Genomic DNA, 25,128 nt, shown 5'->3' with positions numbered 1-25,128 from the left:
GGCGAGGCAGATAAACTTGGAGCCAGACTGCCTAGTTTCAAATTCAGGGTCCATCTTTCACCAGGTATAGAAATTGGAGTTTACTTGACTTCTCTGTGCCTCAGTTTCCTCATTTGTAAAGCAGAAATAATAGTAGTGAGCACCACATTTGGTGATCAGGTAGAGTACTAGGTCTTATGCAGTGTGTGCCACAGTTGTCCATATCATTGACTTTTCACAATGAGTAGTAATACAGTAGGAACTAAAAGTATCCCTGTTTTACAGATGTGGACACAGAGGCTCAGAACATTTAAGTAACTTGTCGAAGATCAAAAAGTGAGGAAACAGCAGGATCTAGAAGCAAACTCAGATCTGTTCAACTCCCAAGTTAGGCTTTTACATGTTCTGCTCTACTGACTTGTTTATTGATTTTTTAAAATGTTTGTAGTAAAAGTGATTCTTTCTCTTAACTTTTTAGTTTTGAGAGGTTTGTTTCTAGAAGTCACTATCCATGGCCCAAGACATCAATGCAGATGGTGGAGGCTGGTTTGTATTCAGTTTACATCCTTTTCTTGAAAAAAATCATCACAGATAACAAATAAGCAAGTCTGGGAAATTGTGAAGATCTCTTTTTTGATTTTTTGATTTTTAATGTAGCGCTTATCATTATGTATTTTTGCTAATCTAGAGTGTTTACCCTGTTCATTTGTTGCTTCTCCTCTTTTATCTTCTCAGTCCTTTCCCTTAGTAATTTCTGACAATGCCCTATTGCAGAATACTAGCTATTGTTTTGGATGTTTCATTGAAGATTAAAATCTAAACAATTCTTAACAGGAAAGGCTAAGAACACACACATGCACACATACACACACACATTATATAACACTACATATATACACACATATGTATAAAACACTATGTATATGTATGTATTTGTATGTGTGCATATATATACAATAATATAGTATATGTATATGCATATGTGTGTGTATAATTATGTAATTGGAGAAATCTTATGCTTTAGTCTGAAAGTTGACATGGAACATGTCGTTTTTTGTATTCATACTCACCAAAAGCTGGTGCCCATTAGAAAGATTTTGCTATTAGATGATATTGAGAGGAGACAGTTAAATTGTTAATTTACACATACATAGATTCCATTTTGGTGCTGATAAAGAAGAATGAGGGCGTAAGTTACAACCTTGGTAGACTCATTTGAGCTGATTCAAAGGGGCCCAAGGCTAGAAAGGAGAGCACAGAGAAAGGGGCAGGAGGTGAAATGAGAACATTTCTGCTTGAGTTCCTCTGGAAGAACTTAATTAGAGTCCTTACTTGGTGTTTGACTCTGTGCTAAGTGCTTTACATTGATTAACGTGTCACGTGAACCCTTTGAGCTAGGTATTGCCATTATTCCTATTTTCAAGATAAAAATCTGAGGGTATGAGAGATGCCATACCTTGCCCACAGCCATGCTGCTCATACTTGAAGAAGCTGAAGCAATCTGATTCTAAGCTCACTTGATTAAGCTCTAAAGCCATCCTGAGGTTGGCACCTCCTAGAACACAGATTCTCTGAAGTACAAATGTACACTTGTTGGAGTCTCAGCCTAATGAGGATTAGGGCTGGACTAAATGTGTGTGTAAGTGCTTCAGGAACCACATGGGAGTGTGTGCATTTCGGGGAGCCAGCCATAGCACTCATGTAAGTATAGTGCTGCACCCTGATCCAAACAATAAAGAGAGAGAGAGAAGCACAGAGGGAGGGAGGGAGGAAGGAAGAAAGGAGAAGCAAGGAGAGGAAGGAGGGAGGGAGGGAGGCAGGCAGGGAGAGAGAGAGGGGAGAGATAAAACACCAGCTTGTATCAGATGTCATTTGCAGATAAGTTGAGTTTTAAGGACATCTGCAGCTGCAGGTAAAAGAAAATCCAAAGGAGCTCAATAAATAATCCAGAGATAGAGAGACCCTGTATTTAGTTAATTCAAATGCTCAATCCTCAACAAAGACCCAAATTCTTTCCATTTCTCTGCTTTTATGAACTTTGCCTTTACATGATGTCCCTCAGTGCTAAAGTAGTTTGAGAATTCACATCCAGATGTAAACACATTCAGAGAAAGAAGACCGTCTATTTTGATGTGTTCTTCTTAAGGGTAAGAAAACCTTTCTAGAACCCCCATCAGTTCTTGCTTGTATCAACAAAAACAGATCACAGATCTACTTCTAGACCAGTCTCTGGCAAGGGGAAGGGACCCCCGTTGCATGTATTGGCCCTTAGAGATAGATAGGATCCTGGTTAATCATCATGATCCCTCTGCAGCACTTGATCATAACACATTTGTGCCCATGCCAAAGAGGCCACCTCTGCTAAATATATGAACCCACTGACTGCATTAAACCTGAGAAAAGGGATCTAATGTCCAACTACCCGAGAGCAGAGGTCCAATGAGAAAGGGTATGTGGTTTAGGAAAGCACAGCTTTGTGTGCTGTGTGTCAATTTCCCTCAATACCTAGGGCCTTTGCACATTTATTTCTGCATTGGAATTGGAGAGGTATCAATAGAGGCAAAGCCTCTGCCCTAAAGAACTTTAAATTCTAATGGAGGTGGGGAAGCAGAGACAAAAATTAGAACAACCATGTAATTTATAAGGTGGCCAACAGTACTATAAAGATAAAATAAAGGGTGACAAGGAAATAGAATATAACAAGAGATGTACATCCTTCCTTCTAACTGGAAAGATCTCTTCATCTTACCCGGCTACTTGCCCAGCTAGGTTAACTTCTGTTCTTCTTCCAGGTGTAGGTTTATGCATCAATCCTTCATGGTCTCTCTGTCTTCTGGATCTCTCCCTTCTCTTAAATGAATTTCTCCTTCTTATCACCAGAATTGCAATTTCCTAAATGTTCATGTGATTGTTTAGTAGATCTTCTCAAGATCATGAAAAGCCTTAAGAACCAGGAACTCAGTCTATTTGCACAAGATTCTATCTCAAGCAATGAGCTTATTGTTTAGCACATAGTAGGCACCCAAGACATTATTTTTGAGTGATGGAATGAGAAACTAAAAAAAACATGATAGTGGCTTTTGGCAGTGCCACAGAAAAGAAACATCTTTCCTGGGGGCCACTGGTTCCTACCTAGTATGACACATCACATCTCAGGCTGACACAATTCTAGTTTTCCTGCTCTGGACAAGGTCTCCAGATTCACATGCCTTCCCTGCCAATAAAAGATTTTAAAATATGTAAGCTACATATTATTCTTATATCCTGTCCTTCATTGAGTAACAGAAGTGTTTTTCTTTTGTGCAGCTTGTACCCCACTGAGACAGCACAGGAAGCACAAAATTCTATCTTTCCCTGGGGACATGTCTGAAAAAGACTCTAGAGAATAGAATTGACAGCCAAGACTTTGTAACACCCTTGACCAAGAAAACTATATCCCACACATGGCTTCTTTGTGTATAGCAAACCAGCAGAAAATAATATTGCATATGTGGGAAAATGAACATATTGATTGTGTTTGCTGCTCCCGGATATATTTTGTTTCAGGCATAAAAGACAGAAAGGAAGTTATGGTTCACTGAGTGTCCATGTTGTGCTTGACACTTTTAATGAAAATACTAATGATAGAAAATAAGATTGAGTGCTTGCCTGCAAGATCTCATTCAATTTTTATAATGCTTTGAGGTCTATCCTATTATGATTCCCATTTTACAGATGAGAAAACAGAGGCTCAGGGACGGGAAGTCACTTGCCTGTGATCACATGACAGATGAGCAATCAGGATGGGATTTAAGCCAGGTCAGACTGTTTCCAGAGGATTTGGTAAATCTCCAAACTTACTGCCTTAATTTGGGTTCTCCAGGAAACAGACTCAGAAAGAGCTTGAGTGTAGGTAGTTTTTGTGGGGGGTGATCTCAGGCGGCAGGAGTGAAGGAGCTGGGAGAGCAAGGCAAGAAGGTAGGAAACACCAGCATAAGGGTGCTTGCTGTGGTTTCAGGTCTTAACTCTGCAGGATCTCTTAGAGACCAGGGCAGTTACTACCACCAGCGTCAGTCCCTCCTTGGTTGAATGTGCTCGAAGGGTGTTAATTCTCTTCCACTTTCAGGATGTGTCTGAAGAGGGCTGAGTAGACTCCAGAGAATCTGAAGAAGACTTTGAGTCAAAAAGCAGAAAGAAGCTTAGCAAGTGCGTGAAATAGGTGCCGTCAGCATGAGTCTCATGAACTGGACTCCACAGCTGCAGCTGAGTGTGTAGGTGGCCTGAGGGATGCGGTGCCAGCCACTGACACCAACAACTCTGTTACACTTATTCTAGCTCAGGTTCTTTTTCCTCCTTCTTCACCATGACCTGTGAGTTAGGAGCTCAGTTTTCAACTTTCTAGCTGGAAAGGTTGAGGCTGTGGATTGTCAATGACTTGCCAGAAGGCACACAGTAAACAGTGCCTTTGAGACCTCTGTTTAGAGGAAGATCTTCACATTTAGCTTGCTTTCTATTGTGACTCACTCTGTTCAACTAAGTTACGAACAAGGCTCGATGCACAAGGATGAAAGAAATCAGATTTGAGAAAGCCCAGTCTTCACCCGTGGACAGCTGAGAAAGGCATGAGACAGGAATATTATAATTCATCTGTAAGAAAATGCTCATCTAAAGAAGAAAATGCTAGCCAGACTTCCTCTGAGACACAGCCAGGTAAGCAGGAAAACGTCATTGTCTTTAGAAACAGAGGAGAGCTTACAGTCTCTTTTGATATTTTTAATAATCTTTATATTTATAAATTTATATATTGTAAACTTACATTTGTAAGTTATAAATTTATATTTGTTATGAATTTATATCTATATTATACATTTATAAATATATTTTTTAAATTTACATTCATTTATATTATCTTCACTACATTAATTACATTCATTAAATATAAACTTTGACATCTTATCAGCCCTCAGAGGTTTGCTTGGAGTATTGGAGAAGACACTAGGTATTTTGTCTGCTTTTTAATCAGTGAATGGTCTCCAAATTAATATCTATGTATATGTATGTATTTATATTCAATAAAAGTCATTTGGGGGATGGGCATCCTATGCATAATATTTGTGGATCTTCATCTCTTTCTCCTTCAAAGAATCTTCAGCAAATGTGCAAAAACAGATTGAGCAACCCATGGTCCTGTAGGTTTCCAGTTTTGTCTTCACTCTCTGAACAGGGAAGGAAAAGACTTGAGGCAAGTCTCTAGATTTCAATCATCCAGGAAGCAATTCTGGGTGATAATAAGAGAGACTAGCAAAAAAGGAGGAAAGAGGGGAAATTACTGGCTTGGTCAAAGCTTGCAAAATGGCACCAGTGATTAAAACATCTTATGCTGTCCTCGGGCTGCAGAAGCTATCACTGACAAAAGAGCTCATACACACACACACAAAAGGAAAGAAATTAGCCATTAAGAAATATTTCAGCATAATGCAATTATTACAGCTGTATAATTGAATGGGGAAACCATTGATCTGTAGTAGAAAGGAAATTGCTCTTCTCATTGTGTTCCTATGAATATGTGAACATTAATCTCCATCTATAATCAACGTTCATTTCAAATCTGATTGCATGCTACTAAACACCCGTAGCTATGCTAACATTATGTTAATATGGTTCAACATCATAGCTCCCAGCTTCACAGCACAAATATTTTTCTTTGGCAATCAATAGTAATTTCAGCTGAGTGGATGGAAGTCACGTTTTAATGGTAATCTTTCCTCCAAGCCTCCAAGTGGAAACTCAGTTGGTGTCTTAACATGGCTGCAGCGTGTTGCATATAATCAGATAAATTAACCTGAAAAGAAATAGAGAGAGAGGAAGGAAGGGAGGGGACATGGATCAGAAATAAGGAGGAAGCTTGGCAAAACTCTAGCTAATAGATGAAAGTGTACATTAGGTTGAAAAAGAGTGAGGATGAATGGGTAGATGGGACAGAGTGAATGTGTGTCGGAGTGGCATGCAGGAAGGGAAATGGGGTTGTTAAGAAATGAGGCAGTGTTCCTTCTGGCTATAAGTCAATGGGATGGGATGGAGCAGCCAGGTTCCTGTGCAATTTGGATTTCACCAAAGCAACCAAGATACATAAGGAAGGAATAGGAAACTTAACAAACGTGGGTGGATGGCATACCGAGTCATCTAGGCTTGGAAGAGATCACTCAGATATCTCCTCCTTCTCATATCCATTCACACGTTCATTTATAGCAAACAATAGAAAATATAGAAAATTTTATAAATTTCTATATCTATAAAACATACAGATAATTTTGAAAGTGAAAAAAATTTGTAAGGGAGAATCTATCTTTTATTTTTAAGCATGGCTACTGCTGGACGCCAAGAGTATGAAGATGAACGAATCTCATCTCTGACCACTAAGAGTTGATGACCCAGAGTGGGAGAAGAAAGATAAACAATTCACAGTATTGACCCACATCTCCTGGGATCCTCCTCCTTACCCTGGCCATAATAATCCTCTCCCTCCTTTTTTTTTTTATAAGAAGAGAGAGAAGAGGGAGAAGCATTTTGGTTACATTCATTCCTGAAGCACTTTTTTCAGCCCCAGAAGCCTAAATGATGGAAATTTTCAGACACAATCATTGGCTCCACTCCCACATCCAAGGACAATGCCCTCCACAACCCCCGTTTTTTTTACATACCTTGTCTAAGACTGAAATCACAGGCTCCTTCTGTGATAAGAATCAAAGTTATGACCTTTATGTATGCAGGTTATTTATAATAAGGCAAAGGAAAATAAAACCTAAGTATTCTCAGCCTCTTCACCTGCTCCTTCAAAGAAATCTGGAGTTGTCACTTCCCTTCACAGCTCCCCCAACTCCTGGCGCTCTCCTTCCTGGGTCCTGTTTTGAAGATCAGCGGAAGAAAACATTCTCCTAAGGACAGCAGGGTATCCATTGATATAAGAAGGGAAATCCAAAGGTGAGGAGACAATGAACCAATGATACAGCACAAGGAGAACCTTGCAGGACAAAAGACCATTAGTATTAAGTGTTTCCTTGTTTGAGGAGTTCAGAAAGAGGAGAAAAATCCTGAAAGAGAAACTGCCAAGGATATAGAAAATACTGAAAATGATGGTTGTAGGGAAACAGATTTTTTTGTTTGTTCCTTTTTTGACGGAGTCTTGCTCTGTCACCCAGGCTGGAGTGCAGTGGCGGGATCTCGGCACATGGCAGCCTCCACCTCCCAGGTACAAGCAATTCTCCTGCCTCAGCCTCCTGAGTAGCTGGGATTACAGGTGCCTGCCACCATGCCCAGCTAATTCTTTTGTGTTGTTGGCCAGGCTGGTCTTGAATTCCTGACTTCAACTGATCCGCCTGCCTCGGCCTCCCAAAGTGCTGAGATTACCGGCACAAGCCACCGCACCTGACTAGGAAACAGAATTTTAAAAGCTTTTTCTGTATATTTTGCAGCTTGTCCCACTCTGTCATTCTCTAAAGAGACCTCAGTAAGAAAATTAATATCCTTTTCCTATTAGTGTTGCCCTTTATAATCCCAAAGTGAATAAAGATTTCCATTGCTTTTCCCTATTTTTATAATTTCAAAATGCCTTGTGTAGGATGACAGTAATTATGATTATTATCAAATAGAATTTACATAACAATATCAGGAACTATTCATGTTCCTCTCTCAAACCCATCCCTTTCTTTTTATCCCTAAAACTCTTGCCCACCTTTAATCTTCTGAGCTCTCCTTGAATTTTTGCACCTGCCTTCTCCTGTCCTCACTAAACTCAGTGTTACTCCCTTCTCATCTGTCACCTGCAAAATAGCCAATAAAGCTAGCACAATTGGGCACAATTTTTAAGACATTTGAAAATTAAGGATCCAGAGCATGAAAACAAGACTATATTTTTTCAGCCATGCTTAAAGTCATGCAATACTTAATGAAATACTACTTGATGAAATTTTACTAAACTTATTGTTAAACGTGTAGAAGCTTATTTTGAGTTTTATTGCTTATTAGCAAAGCCAGAAAAGAAAAAAAAAAATCATTGGGGAAATATTCAATCTTCCAACCATGAGAAAAAACAGCTAAAATAAGACACTGAAAACAATATGGTGACAAATAAAAATGCATTCCTTTGTTAGCAGATTGTTTGAAGATACAGAGAAAAACCTTGCTGAAGATTTGATGAGTCAACTGCTAAAAGAAATTATTTGGTGTGTGAGGTTTGCTATCCAGTTGGGTGCAAGTACAGATGTTTCTAACATTTCTTTCCTTATGGTATTTGCCACTTGAAATGCAGAAGAGTTTTTTCTTTTATACTATAGAGTACATGTAATGGAGAAGAAATATTTTAGCAATAAATAACTTCATTATGAAAGCAATATTTTATAAAATAACTGGAAGTGGATCTATCAATACAGTGGCTGACTGACTGGAATTTAGTTTTTAAAAATGTCCAAGCCAGATTACAAAGATCGCTTTGGACATAAAATTCAAATTGCATTATCGTGTCTATAGCCAAAAAAAATTTCAAAGCTATAAATTCACAAAAATAATTATATGTTGTCATCAACAGGCTTAATTTTATAAGAGAAGATCTTTAAAATGTAAGAGAACACTTACCTTTATAAGGAGGTAGAGTGACATTAAAATTATTTGTTTAATGTAAAGAAGAATTTAAAAGAGCTGCCAGATTTGAAATTATCTATTTTTCTTTTATAAAATGACAAGTATGGCCTGGCACAGTGGCTCACACCTGTAATCCCAGCACTTTGGGAGGCTGAGGTGGGCAAATCACGAGGTCAGGAGCTCGAGACCAGCCTGACCAACATGGTGAAACCCCGTCTCTACTAAAAATGCAAAAAATTAGCTGGGCATGGTGGTGGGCACCTGTAATCCCAGCCATTCAGGAGGCTGAGGCAGGAGAATCGCTTGAACCCGGGAGGCAAAGGTTTCAGTGAGCCAAGATCGCTCCACTGCACTCCAGCCTGGGAGACAGTGCAAGACTCTGTCTCAAAAAAAAAAATGACAAGTATTCCAAGTTTATTGAAATTACTTTCTGCCATGGGAGTGCCTTTCAGTATAATGTCATCTGGCAGATAATTAAATGGTAATAGTAGCAATGATGCTAATAATAGTAAATAATAATAAATATAATCTCTCACTTCAAGATTAAGGTGACATTTTAAAAATGTGGAACAAATATCTGCTATGTAAATGGAGCAGGATACGGAGAGTGTTTCAAAATTGGGTATTTAAAAATATTCCTTTGTTATAAGATTTTATTGCCGAAAACAATACAAATGCATTAGTTAAAAGAACTTTCATATATACATCCCTTAAAATATACAAACAGCATTGTTTAATCTGCATAAAAGTCTCTAAACAAAACATTGTCGTAGAACTTGAAGTTTCTGCATTAACCTATGGGGAAATACTTTCCTATTCTTCATAACACCACTAATTGGCATTACTGAAGATAGATATTTTCTAGATTGCAATAAAAACTGTTGCACAAGAGATGCATAAAAGGAAATGGAAAAATAATGATGATGATGAGGTAAGCAGAGCCTGGGTGCCCTTCTTTTGCGTTTTGGTCTGTGTGCCAGTTCCACTGATCTATTGCTTTGTAACAAAGCACGCCTGAACTTTATCATTTTCTCACACAGTTACAGAGTTTGGCCTCAGCTTAGCAGTTTTTGCTTTGAGTCTCTGGTGCCATCGCAATCAACGGGGCTGGAATTATCTGAAAGGCTTCTTGACTTAACTGTCTGATGCTTTGTCTGAGGTGACTGAAATGTCTGGGTGCTCATGGGGCATCTTTCTCTTTCAGCAGCCTTTCCCTGTGGCTAGCTTGGCTCCCCTAAAGGATGGCTGGTCCAGCATAGTCAGACTTCTCCCATGATGGTTGCTTTTCCCTAGAGTGAGAGTTCCAATGGACCCAAATGGGTCTCTGAAGCCTTTCTTTCTTTCTTTCTTTCTTTCTTTCTTTCTTTCTTTCTTTCTTTCTTTCTTTCTTTCTTTCTTTCTTTCTTTCTTTCTTTCTTTCTTTCTTTCTTTCTTTCTTTCTTTCTTTCTTTCTCTCTCTCTCTCTTTCTTTTTTTCTTTCTTTCTTTCTCTCTTTCCTTCTTTCTTGACAGAGTCTCACTCTGTCCCCAGTGGCGTGATCTCGGCTCACTGTAACCTCTGCCTCCTTGGTCCAAGCGATTCTCCTGCCTCAGCCTCCTAGGTAGCTGAAACTAAAGGTGTGCACCACCATGCCCAGCTAATTTTTGTATTTTTAGTGGAGACAGGGTTTCACCAATTTGGCCAGGATTGTCTTGATCTCCTGACCTCATGATCCACCCGCGTCGGCCTCCCAAAGTGCTGGGATTATAGCCGTGAGCCACCACGCCTGGCCTGAAGTTTCTTATAACATAGACTTGGGAGCCCCAGAAAGTTACCTTCACCATTCTATTGGTCAAGATCTCTAGGACCAGTCCAGATATAAGAGGAAGGGAATTAAACTCAGCTTCTCAATGCAAGGAGCATCAACAGTACACAGAAGGAACTGCAAGACAGTTACTAACTTCTGTATGTATTGGCTAAAATACCGTATCTAATAGCACCTGCTACTGTTCTAGCATATAATCAGTGCTTCAATAATGTAAAGAACATGCAGTCAAGTACTCTTTAAAACTCAAGCACAGCTTATGTGGTTATGATGACTGATTCCTTTTCCTGTTTGCTTTAAGATGCACAGCCTGACAGGATTTTTGTGATTTTCTGTTTGGGGAACAGAATACTAACAGGTCATGTTTATTGAGCATTTCTGACACGCTGAGCTCTTTTCACAAATGATCAAATTTGAACCCCTCCACAAACCTTTTAGGTAGATAATCTGTGTTGTTGAATTCTGCAAATAAGAAGAGTTAGGCTTGGAGAATTTTGTGACTTTTCCTGGATTACATAGCATATAAGTAGCAAATGAATGAGAATAACCCAATTTAGCTAATAGCAGTGACTGAGATCTAAACTGCTATGTACTAGAAAAAAATCTGCAAAGATAAATATATTAAATTATATTTTATTATCTATTTCATCAATTATAATTTTTAATTTTTACTAATTTTTTTATTATTTTTATCATAGTTTATTAAAATATTCCACATAATAAATTATGGTATATTCTTTCTATGGAATACACTGTAACTATCACAAAGAATGAGGTATGTGCCTATTTATATTTTGAAAACAAAGTTACAGATATATAGATACATACACACAGATAAAATACACACACACTAACGTATATACAGAGAAAGAGAAAATTTCCACAGTAAGATACATCAGAAACTGCTACATGTAGTTAACACTGGAAAATTGGATTTGAATTTTTTGACAGAACTCCATATTATTTTTTACTTTATTATTTAGTGTCATAGCAGATGCTGTCCCCTCCCTGCCCATATTCCCTCAGCCCACCCCTAAGGTTCCCTACAGCCTTGTCTACAGTTCCCATATACAATATAGGACTTTATATACATGAGTGTGTCTTCTGCCCTCAAGCCCTGCATAACTTTAGTCTCTTTCTCTCTCCCTCACTCGCTTGATCTCTGTGTCTCCCTACCCCCTATTATCTCTCGATAGATAGATAGATAGATAGATAGATAGATAGATAGATAGATAGATAGATGATAGATAGATATAGATAGATGATAGATAGATAGATAGATGATAGATAGATGATAGATAGATGATAGATAGATAGATGATAGATAGATGATAGATAGATGATAGATAGATAGATGATAGATTGATAGATAGATGATAGATAGATAGATGATAGATAGATAGATAGATAGATGATAGATAGATAGATAGACAGATGATAGATAGATGATAGATAGATGATAGATAGATGATAGATACATGATTAGATAGATGATAGATAGATAGATAGATGATAGATAAATAGATAGATAGATAGATATAGATAGATTTCTCTTGCTGTGCTGGCTTGGGGCAGATCAGCAGTGCTTGGAAACAAACGTCAACCAGTGAGGGACAGCAGTTATGGATACGTTCTCTGACCTCTCAGTGTGTCCTCTTCCCAGCATGTCCTCTTTACAGTCTCTCAGGGGCCCCAGTGGGATACAGCACCGGTTGCCCCCAGAAGTGTCTCTCTCCTTGTGCACCGGTTGCTATTTATGCTATTTATGTTCCCTGCCTCACTTCCCATTCCCTCACTAAGTGCCCTGAGATTACCTCCCGAATAAATTGTTACACCAGGTCCCTTGTCCCAGTATCTGCTTTTGGGAGAACCCAAAACTAAGACAAATACTACTTGAATTTTTGCAATATGCTCACGTAATTTTCACACAAATAGGCAAGCAACATCAACTCCAGTTTAAATGAATAGGATCATTGAAAAGTACAGTATTCAATGCAGCATGGATTGCCCTTTCCCTGAGGCATATTCTGGGTCTGTTACCATGGCTCTGAGTAGCCTTTCAGCTCCTACCAATGCAGATGAAGAGATTTTGAGGGCCACAACCGACATAGAGGAAAAGTGGTCTCTGGGCAGAGGGCGTCTTTCCAATAAGGCTTGGAAAACAGGATTCCACCCACACACACCACCTTGTAAAAAGGTGCCATGGTTTGCTTCTCTGTGCCCCAACCCTACCCCATCCCTAACCATCTTTGGTTTAATACTGCTTCATGCTCATCACTATGCCGTTACTAAGGAATGCTTGCTCTACACACGCTCACAGGCTGGGCCAAGAGACTCCGGGGATTCATTGTCTGGGTCTAACACAGTGCTCTGGGCCCTGGCCCAGGGGAGCTGAACAAAGTCATCTCAAGATTACAAGCCATTTCAGCCCTATCAGGGGTTACGGCCCCTACTTTTTAACATCCTGCTTTTATTTGCAGGCTATGAAGTGTAATAGTTCACCATTTTGGTTTAAGTATCACCATAAAAGTCAGTGAGATGGAACAGGCAATAAGTAGTTCTTTTACATAGTGTGGCTGAGGCTGGGAGCTTACGTCTTCATTAACCCACAGAAATGGCTCTGGAATAAAATGCTGGGGTGGGCGCTCCTTAACGTCAGCATCTGTGGGGAAGAGCCCCCCTCCTTCCAACTCCATGTGCCTCACTTTGCCCCTCACTGGCTCTGGTGCTGAGGAAGCTGGAAAAACAGGAAGGAAAAGAGCAGATCAATTTCGTAAGAGCGATTCTGAGTGTGTGGATGAAACACCAAGCTTTGCGAAGGAAAGTGAAAAACTCTTCTCAACACAGATGTGTTTGATTAGTATGACACCCCCAGCACCATCCTCCAGGCACCAAGTACTCTGAGTAGCCAAAGTTCCCTATCACATAAAATAAGCATTTCCACTAAAATTAGATTAATAAATAATACAAATAATTGTAGGCTTTTGCTGATGGAAAATATAAGTGCTCATGTCTTCCATCCAGAATCTGTCCCAGAGAGATAGAGTTGGTAGGCATAGTACATACAATAAGACAACTTTATTTTACTTAGCAGGGTGGCATGATATTTGCTTATATCAGAGTTTCTGGTAAGATTTCCTGCATAACACCCGTTCTATGGTTTTATGTGAAAGAAAAAATTTCTGAGTGAACAATTTGAGTGGAAATGTTAACTAAGGACATTTCACTATACAGAACTTAAGATTCAAACAGCTAAACCTGTTTGGTATGTATATGTTGGTATGTATAAAAAATTCCTAGGATTTTCACTGAAAATTTTCTCAAAGAATATCTCTTGGGGTTCAGATTTCATGCCTCACTGACATAAAGGAACTGCCCCCCCACCCGCCCACATCGTGCATGCGCAGAAGATTCAGAACCTTACCCCATCCACAGTAACTTAACATTTGAGCACACCAGAATCAAGCACAAAACTGCATTAAAACACACCACTTAGGTTCCCATCCTAAGGGAACCTTAGGGCTGCTCTCTGATCCCATCCTTGCCCAATTCTCAGCTCCCTACCCCTAAAGTGATAGGATAAGGGTTCATAGCCAAGAGATATATTTTATCTCATTTTCTTTATTGCTGAGCCATTATTTCCTACAGAATTATTAGTCTACCTCCTTTATTACTCTCAGCCCCCAATTCCCTATTTCCAATTTTACCCAACAGATTTTTTTCTAAAAATGAGTAGATCTATCCTTGTTCTACAGAAGATATCATTGAACATACTTTCTTCCATGACCAGTACTTAGTAGGTCCTTAGGATGCATTCAGGACTTTTCTTTCTTTTATATAAATTTTCTTAAGGATTAAAACTCTTCACAGTGGTTCTCAGATTTAATGGGACCTAAGGACCACATGACCAGAGGACACCCATGTCATGCAGAAGAGATATATGCAACTCCGTATTTATATATTCATACCAGACAACACTAATGAATCATAGAATCATCTCCTTCCCTTCATTCCTCCACCTCCATATGGATTCAAATGTTTTTCTATGGGAGATAAAACATTTTCCCTCTCTATCTTAGCTCTTGCTTTCTGAAAAAAGCCAGTAATCTTGAAAAGTCTTTCCAGTCTTTCTCTTTCTCACATAGATGATGTGACAGCTGTGTGGTTATCTCTCACAAAACATGCATCGTTGGGGCCAGAGAAGTCATTTCCCTATGTCTTGAGAGGTCTTTACAGACATGCCCATGTTGAACAGTGTCTTTCAAGTTGTCAAACATCTCCCTTTTTGGTCCATAGTTACCCTTCACCTGTATCATGTGTACATCATGAAGTAATGAAGGAAAAAAGAACATTATTCCCCAGTTTCAGGGGTTTGAGCCAAGTGACACTGGAGAAGTTTCTGCTCTACTAAGTCCATGGCTATGAAAAGACTATTCCTTAATAGTGCTAAACTGCAACAGGACAATGCAGAAAACTTTGTCTTTGGACACCTAAGAGATAATGCATGTTCTCTCACTGGTAAGTAAATTTATGCCAACCAGAAAGGCCCAAGTCCATTCTTTCATAGCATTAGTTGCAAAACCAGTCTTAGTTTATCAATAGAGACAGCTGCTTCTGTATCAGCCCAGAGTCTATTCTCAGCAAGGGGATAACTTGAAGTCACTCTTGGAACTCTTTGACCACTTGGAGGTAAAGAAGAGAGCTAAGATGTTAGCCTCTGTCATCCACACACAGAAAAGTCAAACCCTCAACCCAGCCATGATAACTGAACCCTTGAATGCACCCGAACCAAGCACTCAATGGCTTGAACATACACTCATCGTTCCACCTGGTTGCAGCTGTTGCTCACATACTGACTCCTATCTTCTATACCTCCTGCTTGGCTCCTCAGCTCTAAATGATAGGATGAGAGATGCAACCAAGTCCCTAGAACTAAGCTCCCATAAAAGCAGACCTTTATCACATTTGCTCTACATGGTTATATTTCTGATTCACTCCCCTCCACCAATTCATTGCCCTAAATTCCACTTTCCCTCAAATGTCCCAACAATTTTTCATTTTCTCACATTTTTCGCCTTTACTTTGTTTTCAAATTTTACATTTCTATACACTTGACTCACTCTCCAGAACTATTCTGATTATTCCACTCAGCTGCGGTGCTTTCATCAGACTTGTGTTGATGCTCCCCTGGACATTCTCTGGCCTGTACTTGGGGACCAGGAAGTTGTTTCTTTACCAACCATTTATACAATTTCCAGGGATGTTGCTGCAGCCCTATTCTTACTGCCACCTTTTTTGTCAAGAATAACATTTCTAATAAATGAATAGCAGCAGATCCTCTCCAGAAAAATATATGGGGCTCTCATCAGAGTACCATCTTATTATCCCTTTTCCCAAAGGGATCCCTTTGTGGGCATATGTATCACTTACTATTTTTCTTTGCACTTAAGGAAGCTGGCTTTCGCATCTTTGAATTATTCCTCTGGCACCTTTAGATATGCACCAGGCCTCATATGTGCAGTTAGAATAGTAAATTTTCCCACAGGATAAAGGATTAAATTTGCCACTACACATCCCAGATAACCCATATGGGCTGGCTTGTCTCTCTCAGTGTAAGACGCTCTGAAACACATTGAAGTCCCCAAGATATGAGTGTCTAAATCTTTTTGTGCTGCTATAACAAAATGCTTGAGACTTGGTACTTTATCAACAACATAAATTTATTTCTCACAGCTCTGGGGGCTGGGAAGTCCACAACCAAATTACCCAGAGGTTCAGTGTCTGGTGAGGGCTGTTCTCTGCTTCCAAAAGGGACCCTTGTTTCTGCATCCTCTGGAGGGGATGAATTCTATGTCCTCAAAAGGGACAAAACGAGCAGACTTGACTTCCCAAGCCCTTTATGATGCACTAATTCATTCAAGAGCGCAGAGGCCTTGTGGCCTAATCACCTCCTATAGATCCCACCTTTTAAAATTGTTGCAATGGGGATTAAGTTTTAACATGAGTTTTGGAGGAACACAAATATTCCAGCCATAGCATATGAGTAAGACTTAGCCTGTTCCCAATCCTTCTGTGTCACAGCACAACGAATACCTCCTTGAACTTGTGACTATAATTGTGATCCATTGCCTTGGGCCTCAGACAACAGAATAGAAAACTATCAAGACCATGAAGGCGGGGCAAAGAGCAGTGGGTGTCCAGAACTTCCAGCATCCACCACAGTCTTTCTTAGATTAACCTCTTGAGACCTCCCTAGAGAGATTACTTTTGTTCCTAGGACACAGTTATCTTAACAGCATTCTCATAACTGGATTTCCCATCTACATTTCATTTCTTCATTATGTATGGATATGCCACCCCACCAGAGGTAAATGTCCTACTGCTGATTTGTGGATACTTTATCACTTGATGTGCTTCCATCTGTATCCATCTATTTGTCTGTCTGTCTCTCTATTTACTAAATGATTTACCTGTGCAGTATTGCAGATGTTTGGAAATGCTGGAAGTCTGAACTCTGATTTACAGAGGGGATGTTATGTAATTCAACATGATTTAAAGTGTCACACAATCTGTCTATATTTGGAAATATCTACTCTCCTGGCATCATGCATAACCAGACACAGCCCAAGGCCTTATGTTTCCTGTTTAACTTAACAACCTGCATAAATGTCTCTTTTACATATTATCAATGTGTCTTTAATAGTCTTGCAATTCTTGAAGCAATCCCAATCTGAATAAGCAAAATTTTTGCAGTCTGTGTTATGTAAGGATCCAACTGGCTCACACAACCAAGTAGAATTTCAAAATACACATACTAGCCCAGAACAGTGTCTTTCATGCCTTTTGAAGAACACTCATTTTTAATTGTTGTATTTGACATGTGTTCAAGAAGAATGGTCTGGTAAGTGATCCTTTTACTTTTATTGTGTGTTCATTTGACATGGGATGGGGTGTGGGGTGTGATTTACTAAGACAACTCAGTAAAATCCCATAACAATAATGCGCTTTTTTTGTGCAATGACATATTGTTCTCCACTCTCTCTCAGTAAAGTATCTGCCACAAATAGTTTCTACAACCCTCCTTGAAGGCTTCCAACAACCACACAGATGTCTCTATGCACAACGTTAGCTGTGGAAAGAAAAACTGTGTTAAAGAAGACATTTTCCAGTTACAGCGAAAGACAGAACCACTATCTTAGAGTGAAAGTAACATATAGTGAGTCCCACTGGGATAGCCTTGGTGACCCCTCAAGGCAAAGGATTCAGACCAACTGGTATCATGTCATGTCTGCCAAAGGGATGGCTACCAGTGAGCTGTAATATGAATGGAACTAGAAGAAAATGGAACAAAGAAGCAAGATGGTTGGAATTATTCCCCAGAATGAATAAAAGTACCCTCAAGATCACCTATCCCTACATTCATTGAACAACTTTTTAATACCTGATTCAGTCTTTCCTGCGTTTAGTTAACACCATGAAAGAAGTGGAGAAGATACTTGATAAAAAGCAGAAGTAACTTTTACACCTAAAGGTAGAGGCAACTCTGAAAATTGATTCAATGTTCTCTGGTTTATACATCTATTGTTTATGAGTTTAATTACTATGAATTGGTTCCATGTGTTTGATCATCAGAACAAGACCCAATCAAGTCAATTTCAGGACATGCAAAGTTGACAGAGCTGTCAATCAAGGGCTCTTTTCTTTACTCTGGCCAATTGGACTCCCTCTTCGGGGGAATGTGAATCTTGAGCAAAGTATAAAAGTTCATAAATCATTGGAACGAAGTATTTCTGGAGTCAATCTTTGAGACTTTCCATGAATTCCTGCCACTGAGATTCCTGAAGATGTCCTGGTTTCTGTCTTTCTCAAAGCCTGGCAGTTCAACTTTTTTTTTCTTTCCACTCCTGTGAGATATCTGGTATATACTTCGTAAACTACATCTTTCTATTTGCTTCCATCAGCCTGATGTGGATTCTATTTCTTGCAACCCGGAGACCATAAGTCATTAAGGACCCATAAGGCCTTTTCTATTCAAGTAAAAATCGAGGTTTAAGGAAGTCACGATTTATTTAACTAGATTTCAGATGCAGGACAGGATAATTAACCTTTTATTAGGGAAGGTATGAGCCCTGCCTCCTCTTCCCCTGGCAGAGACAAACAATTCTCCACCCAGGTCTGACTGAGCAGTATGATTGTTTGAGCCCACATGCATTTGCACAGGAAGGAGCTGCTGGAGCTTGCCCAGGTGGCCAGGCCAGCGCTGAGTGCTGGAGGGCCCAGGAGGAGGGCTCCTGCCTCACCCTGGGCGGTCGGGTGGAAATAAACTGTGTCTACCGCCTGGTTCTGGCAGTAAAAGCAGCACCAGCACCAGAGGAGGTTCGGACTCCAGACCCCCCGAAACCAGGAAATTCCAAGCTGGATCTAAAATTGTAGCTGGCCCTCCCAGTCTTGCTCCCAGCTCAATGCTCTGCAAGCCTCAGCACAGCATGTATCCACACACAAAGTTACCCACGTGGGTTGAATTATGGAGGCACAGAACTGCTGAAGCCAAGGCCCTCTGTAATGCTCCCACTCTCTGAACCCTGGGGCAAGAAGGATCCTTCACCCTGTTTACTTTAATACTTGGACTGAGCTGGCTGTTAATTTTAACCGTGGCATCAGAAACAGAAAACTAGCATTTGTTATTGTCAGCCAGACACTGAACTAGCGATTTAATGAAAATTATCTATTCACTCTTTCCAGCAATGTTTTGGTCAAAGTAATATTATCCCCATTTTACAGAGGTTGCCCAGGGTTGGTTGATGTATGTGTGCCAGGTTTGTTGGAATTTGAGCTCATGTCTTTTGTCTCTAAAAGCCTTGTTAACTATTTGATATTTTCTAACTGATGGAACAGAGAGAGTTTGCACTAAGATTATTCTCAAGTGGCCTTTAAAAATCATAAAACCAGACTGTGCCACTAGACTTTTCTATTGATAGAGCCAGGAAATGCTGTTTTCTAGGCCAGGAGATTTTCCCATCTGTCCTGGCAAAGTCCATTGTCATTAGCAGGCATGACCAGCTCACAAAGGATATTACTTGAAGGAGAGACTCCTGGATTGAGAAATAGGAATTTAAACCCATCCCTTAGCTATGTCTGGACAACATGGGTTCTAACACTTACCTCCTTTGTATCCTCAACCCTTTTGTTTATAAGACGGCATAGCAATGTCTACTGTAACAGCAGTGTGCAGTGTGAATAAGGCAATGACCTACCAAAATCAGGGAGGGAGGCTATCTGCCCTAATGGAGATAAGTTTTTATTTCTTACATTGTCAAGACTTTGAAAAAAAGGAGAGATTTCAGTTAGTTTTATTATTGTTTTCAAATCCTCTATGGAAAGTGGAACCCTTGTAACTTGCAAGCATGAGATCCTCCCAATTTTTCTACTTCTGCATGCCCCTAGATCAAGAAATTTACCAGAAAAAGACAAGGCTGCTACTAGAAAGGGACTTATAGACCGTGAACATCCAATTGATCACTTACAAATCCAGAAATTGATACCCTTAAAAGAGAAGTAACTTGTCTAAGATCACATAGTAAATTAGTGGCAGAGTCAAGGCCAAAGCCAATCTTTCTCACAGGAATTACGGTACAAATGTAAGGTGGTATTATGCTAATATCGATGGCCATAAAAAGATCCCAAATATTTTCAAGAAATCCAAGCACTAAACTCTGGCCCTTGGATGGCATTTACTCTGATGGATGGGACGTTGGATTTAAATTCCAAAGACTTGTGCTCAAGTCTTTGGGTACTGATAACCTCCCGGGGAAGGAAGACAAGATAGGAATAGTTAATTAATACTGCAAGGTAGAAATGACTGCCCAAGATACCAGCTCAAGACATTTCAGAAAGCAGCACGTGATGAGTTGTCAAATTAGTGGAGCCAGGAGCTAACGCTCTGAGAAGGCAAAGGAGAACCACCACCTTGCCTCCTCTATGAACTCCCCAGCAATCCCTGCATTCCTGTGGCTTCTTAAGCCCTTAATCAGTAACCTGAACAAGTGATTTGCTTGATAATTAGATGTTTATGAAGCATGATATTTGGGGGAAAGAAAAAGTGATTTGAAGTCAATACACGTCTTTACAGCTCATCTTTGCCATCTGCTAGTTGAATGGCTATGGGCAAGTTCCTTTGCCTTTGAGACTGCACCTTCTTTTCTGCAAAGAGAAAACAATAATCCACACTTCTCATAACTGAGAGTTAAATGAGAAACTAGATAGAAAGCATCAACCATCATGTTTGCCTCTTGTTGAATGTACTTCTTTGTCTTCGGTTAGACTGCAAACTCCTTGAGGGTACATTCAGGCTTTGTATGACTCAGCATCTTTCATGGCTCCATCACAATTATTTCAAAAAAAAAACTTAAAGAATATAATTGGATTGTTTGTAACTCAAAGGATAAATGCTTAAGAAGATGGATACCCTATTCTCCATGATGTGCTTATTTCACATTGCATGCCTGTATCAAAACATCTCATGTATCCCATACATATATATACCTACCATGTACCCACAAAATTTTTTTAATAATTAAAAAAATTAAAGACATTATTGATTTGAACTAACTCAAACATAGTCAGGAGAGAGGAGGAGAACCTACCTTGATTTTTTTAAAAAAGAAGAAGGTTGGATTTATACTACCTTTCACTAAGTATCAGCCAGAGTGTGAGCTGAGTTTTCTTAACAATTGATCGTAACTTGAGTCCATTGTGGGGCATCATCAGTTCAATGCAGAGTGGTGCCAATAACCTAAGAAAAAATACTTCCCTAAATATCTTGAAACCCAGATGATTTTACTGGTGACCGCTTTAAGGCTTCCATATGATAAGCTCCACAACATATTCACTTTCACAGGACATGTAAACTGATAGAAAACCATACAAAAATTCAGTAAAATCCTCATGGCAAAACCTGAGTCACCCAAAAGAACACTGACATTTATCATTATAGACATGAGTATGCTATAGCAAGATTAGGTACACGTACTGAATAGCTTATGAAAATAATTATATTTATTATCATAAAAAGAATGCTTTATCATATGCAACAAAGAGTTCTACATTGGAGGAAACACACATTCACAGATCTCTGTATACAGATATGTGGATAATATTTTCCACATACACATATGTCCCAATATATTTTCCACATTTTCTACAATTCCCATCATAACCAGAAAACAAATTCATGCTTATTTTCCCTTTTCCAGATCAATGTAGCTAGATAGCTGGCTAGCCACTGCTATCTATCTATTAACTATGGATCATCTTAATAAAGAGAAATAAGCTTGAGTTTATTTTCTGATTATGATGGGAATTGTGGAAAATGTGGAGAAAAAAATTAAAATTTTAAGTTAAGGTCCAAACAGGAGACAAAAACCACACAGCAATTTGAATAGGAAATGTCGAATACATTATTAACTATAACATGGAATTACCTACAAAAAGCGAAGAGAATTCCAAACAACAAATGAATGGAAGAAAAGAAAGCAGCCACCAGCTCTAGGACTAAGGCAGAGAACCCAAGGAAGGAACAAATATGGAAGACACTCCCTTTCCAGAGTTGACATCCACATCTGGATGGTGGCAGTGCTGCTTTGGCCTACTGGATGAGGGAGAAGTTCCCTGAGGTGTGCACCTTTGGGGTGCTGGAGGAAGCCGCCCGTAGGAAAACGTCATGCCCCGGGTGGTAGTGTGGCTGAAATTCCCTGGAGGTGAGTGCCACTGGGTGTCCTGCTGCCCGCCTCCCTCCAGCTGCCTCCAGCCGAGGGAGCAAGACAGAATACCGGAACCAGGATGAATCCGTCTTCCTAGTCCAGTGTCTCGCCTGCGCCCTCTACTGACAAAGTGTATCCCTGTGTCCGCAGGCAAAGGAAAAGTACTCATGTCCCAAGTAGGGCAATGAAGGGTGAATGTGAAGCTAAGAGGCAAAAATTGATAATAGCACATACAAAAAAAAGAAAACAAATAAATAAAGATCACCAACAATCCCAACAGCCAAAAATAAAATCTTCTATTGATATTTCAAAAAATCTTCTATAACCTGTATTTACTTGGGAGGGGTAATGTCTTTACGTATTTTTTAAACAACTAAGAATATCTGTTAAGTCATTTTAACTATGTTTCTTTTTAATTTATCATAAGCTATGTTTTATAACATTAAAATTTCTCTTTCACATGATTTTTATTGGGTGCATAATATTCCACAACAGAATACTTATTTAAGTATTGTTCTATATTTAAGTATTTACATTTTTATTTTTTCTTTATTACAGATAATGTATATCTTGAATAAATTCTTTAAAATAAAGACCCACAGTAGATTTTCTGGTTTAAAGTTTCAACCATATTTAAGAATCCTACTATATATTTTTAAATTGCTCTTCATAATTATAAAGCCAACTTATATTTCCACAGAAGCATATGTGAATGTCCATCTCACCACATTCGCATCAGCAAAGAGCATTACCACATTTAAATAAGTATTGTTAGATTTTTAAAAATATATAAGTTAATTCTTACATTTTTGATCACTAGTAAAGCTGGCAATTTTTTACATCTTTAAGTTCCACTTCTGAATATTTGTTTTAGCCGTCTTCTTGAAGTTTTGGTGTTTTTATTTTTAATATGTAAAAAGTAAAAAGCTATTTGTTAAAACACCAAGACAATTAATCAAAATATTACAGTCTAGAAGTGGAATGATACTTTTAACTATGATAAAGGGTGTTTTTATCACACACAACAAATTGGGTAGTTGTGACAATGATAAAAATAAAGAGTTTATTTTACATTTTTTAATTTTTTTATATTTTTCTTATAAACGTATATTCTTTCTTATAATCAGGAAGGCTATATCTTCAAAATACAAGGATTCATTTTTTCCAAATTATATCCAAGATCATGTTTCATGGATAACACCAGAGGTATACCTGCTAAAAATCAGCAAAAAAGAACAATATCCACTATTATTACTAACATTGTTGTGGAAGTTGTGGTCAAGGGAGAAATACATAAAAAAGACAGAAGAGGTATACATAAAGGTAAGGAAGAATGAAATCATTACTCATTCACTATATAATTCCAAATATAACACAGAAGCATTTTTGTCTTGAGAAATATTCTAAGGTCTGTATGTAAGGATGAATAAGTCACAGTACGACATGGTTTGGCTCTGTGTTTCCACCCAAAATCTCCTCTTGAATTGTAATAATCCCCACGTGTCAAGGATGGGACAAGGTGGAGATAATTGAATCATGGGGGTGGTTCCCCCATACTGTTCTTGCGATAGTGAGTGAGTTCTCGTGAGACCTGATGGTTTTATAAGGGGCTTCCCCCTGCCCCTTTGCTCTGCACTTCCCCTTGCTGCCGCCTGTGAAGAAGGCTGTGTTTGCTTCCCCTTCTGCCTTGATTGTAAGTTTCCTGAGGCCTCCCCAGCCCTGCGGAACTGTGAATCATTGAAATCTCTTTCCTTTATAAATTACCCAGTCTCTGATATTTTTTTCATAGCAGAGTAAGAATGGATTAATACACAATACAAAAGAATATTTGAAAAGAATAATTGATAAGGAGGTGGACTAGGTGGTAAACCAAAGAAAATTCCTCCCTGTATGTACTAAGGCTTAATATCTAACAAAGCACTGCAGATCATTGGGAAGTGAAGAATTATTCCATAAATATTACTAAGATGACTTAACAGTTAAAATAAACAATTTCTGTCCTCTCATACCATAAACCAAAATACATTTTACTGGATTAAAACGTCAATGTGAAAAGCAAAACTAAAAAGTTATATAGCATAGATTTACTAATTTGTTAAAACCTTGAGGTAAGCGACAAGAAATTGGAAAGCTACAAATTTAAGTAAACAGATTAAATATTTCTATGTATCCTAAATATGTAAACTTTTAAATGTAGAATGTTATGTATCATGAAAGTATTCATGAAGTAATATTGTAGATGGAATAGTTTTACATTTGTTTGGTTAATAGCATAGATAAATCAATAAGAAAAACATAACACCATTATAGAAAAAAGGGCAAAGAACATGAACGGAGGACTATTCACTAAATATGAACCAGAACCATTAAGTAAAGGTGAGAAAATAAGCTAAACCTCATTAATAATCCAAGAAAACTCTCCCTGTGGTGAAAGCCAAAACTGAGCATCTGCTTGTCACCAAGCTAGATTTTGTTAGAACCATCTGAGTTACTACTCAAATAAGTTTCAGACAATGGCAAATTCCTCAACTCCAAATCATGTTTTTCTTCTAATAAGAATAGTTATAAGTCATAACTCCTCAAGTGTGTCTATGTGTGTGAGGGTGACGTGGCGAGGCCCTAAATAGGCACCCAGACAGTTGGGAACTTCCATTTCTTGACCTTTGTCTCTCCCAGGGTAGCCTCTAACAAGATGGCTTGGATTTGTTTTGAAATGTCTTCTCCAGAGAAGGATTCCCAAGAGGCATCATGTAGACTAAACCTTTGGATCTGCTTAGCACAATGCCTGTCGTGGTCAGGCCCTGGGAAATGCTGCAGAGCCCAGCAGGGGAGGTGAGACTCAAGAGAAAGACCCAGCCCCAAGCCCAGGACTCTTAATTTATGCTTCTGCTCCGACCTCAGTGCTGTGAACAACGAAACAATGACCGGATTTATTTAAGGGAGTTGCCTCTCCCCTCCCCTCAACACCCA

This window comes from Hylobates moloch, unplaced genomic scaffold (assembly GCF_009828535.3).
Source record: "Hylobates moloch isolate HMO894 unplaced genomic scaffold, HMol_V3 SCAFFOLD_21, whole genome shotgun sequence".
NCBI classification, from domain to species: domain Eukaryota; kingdom Metazoa; phylum Chordata; class Mammalia; order Primates; family Hylobatidae; genus Hylobates; species Hylobates moloch.
This window is presented reverse-complemented; position numbering follows the sequence as displayed.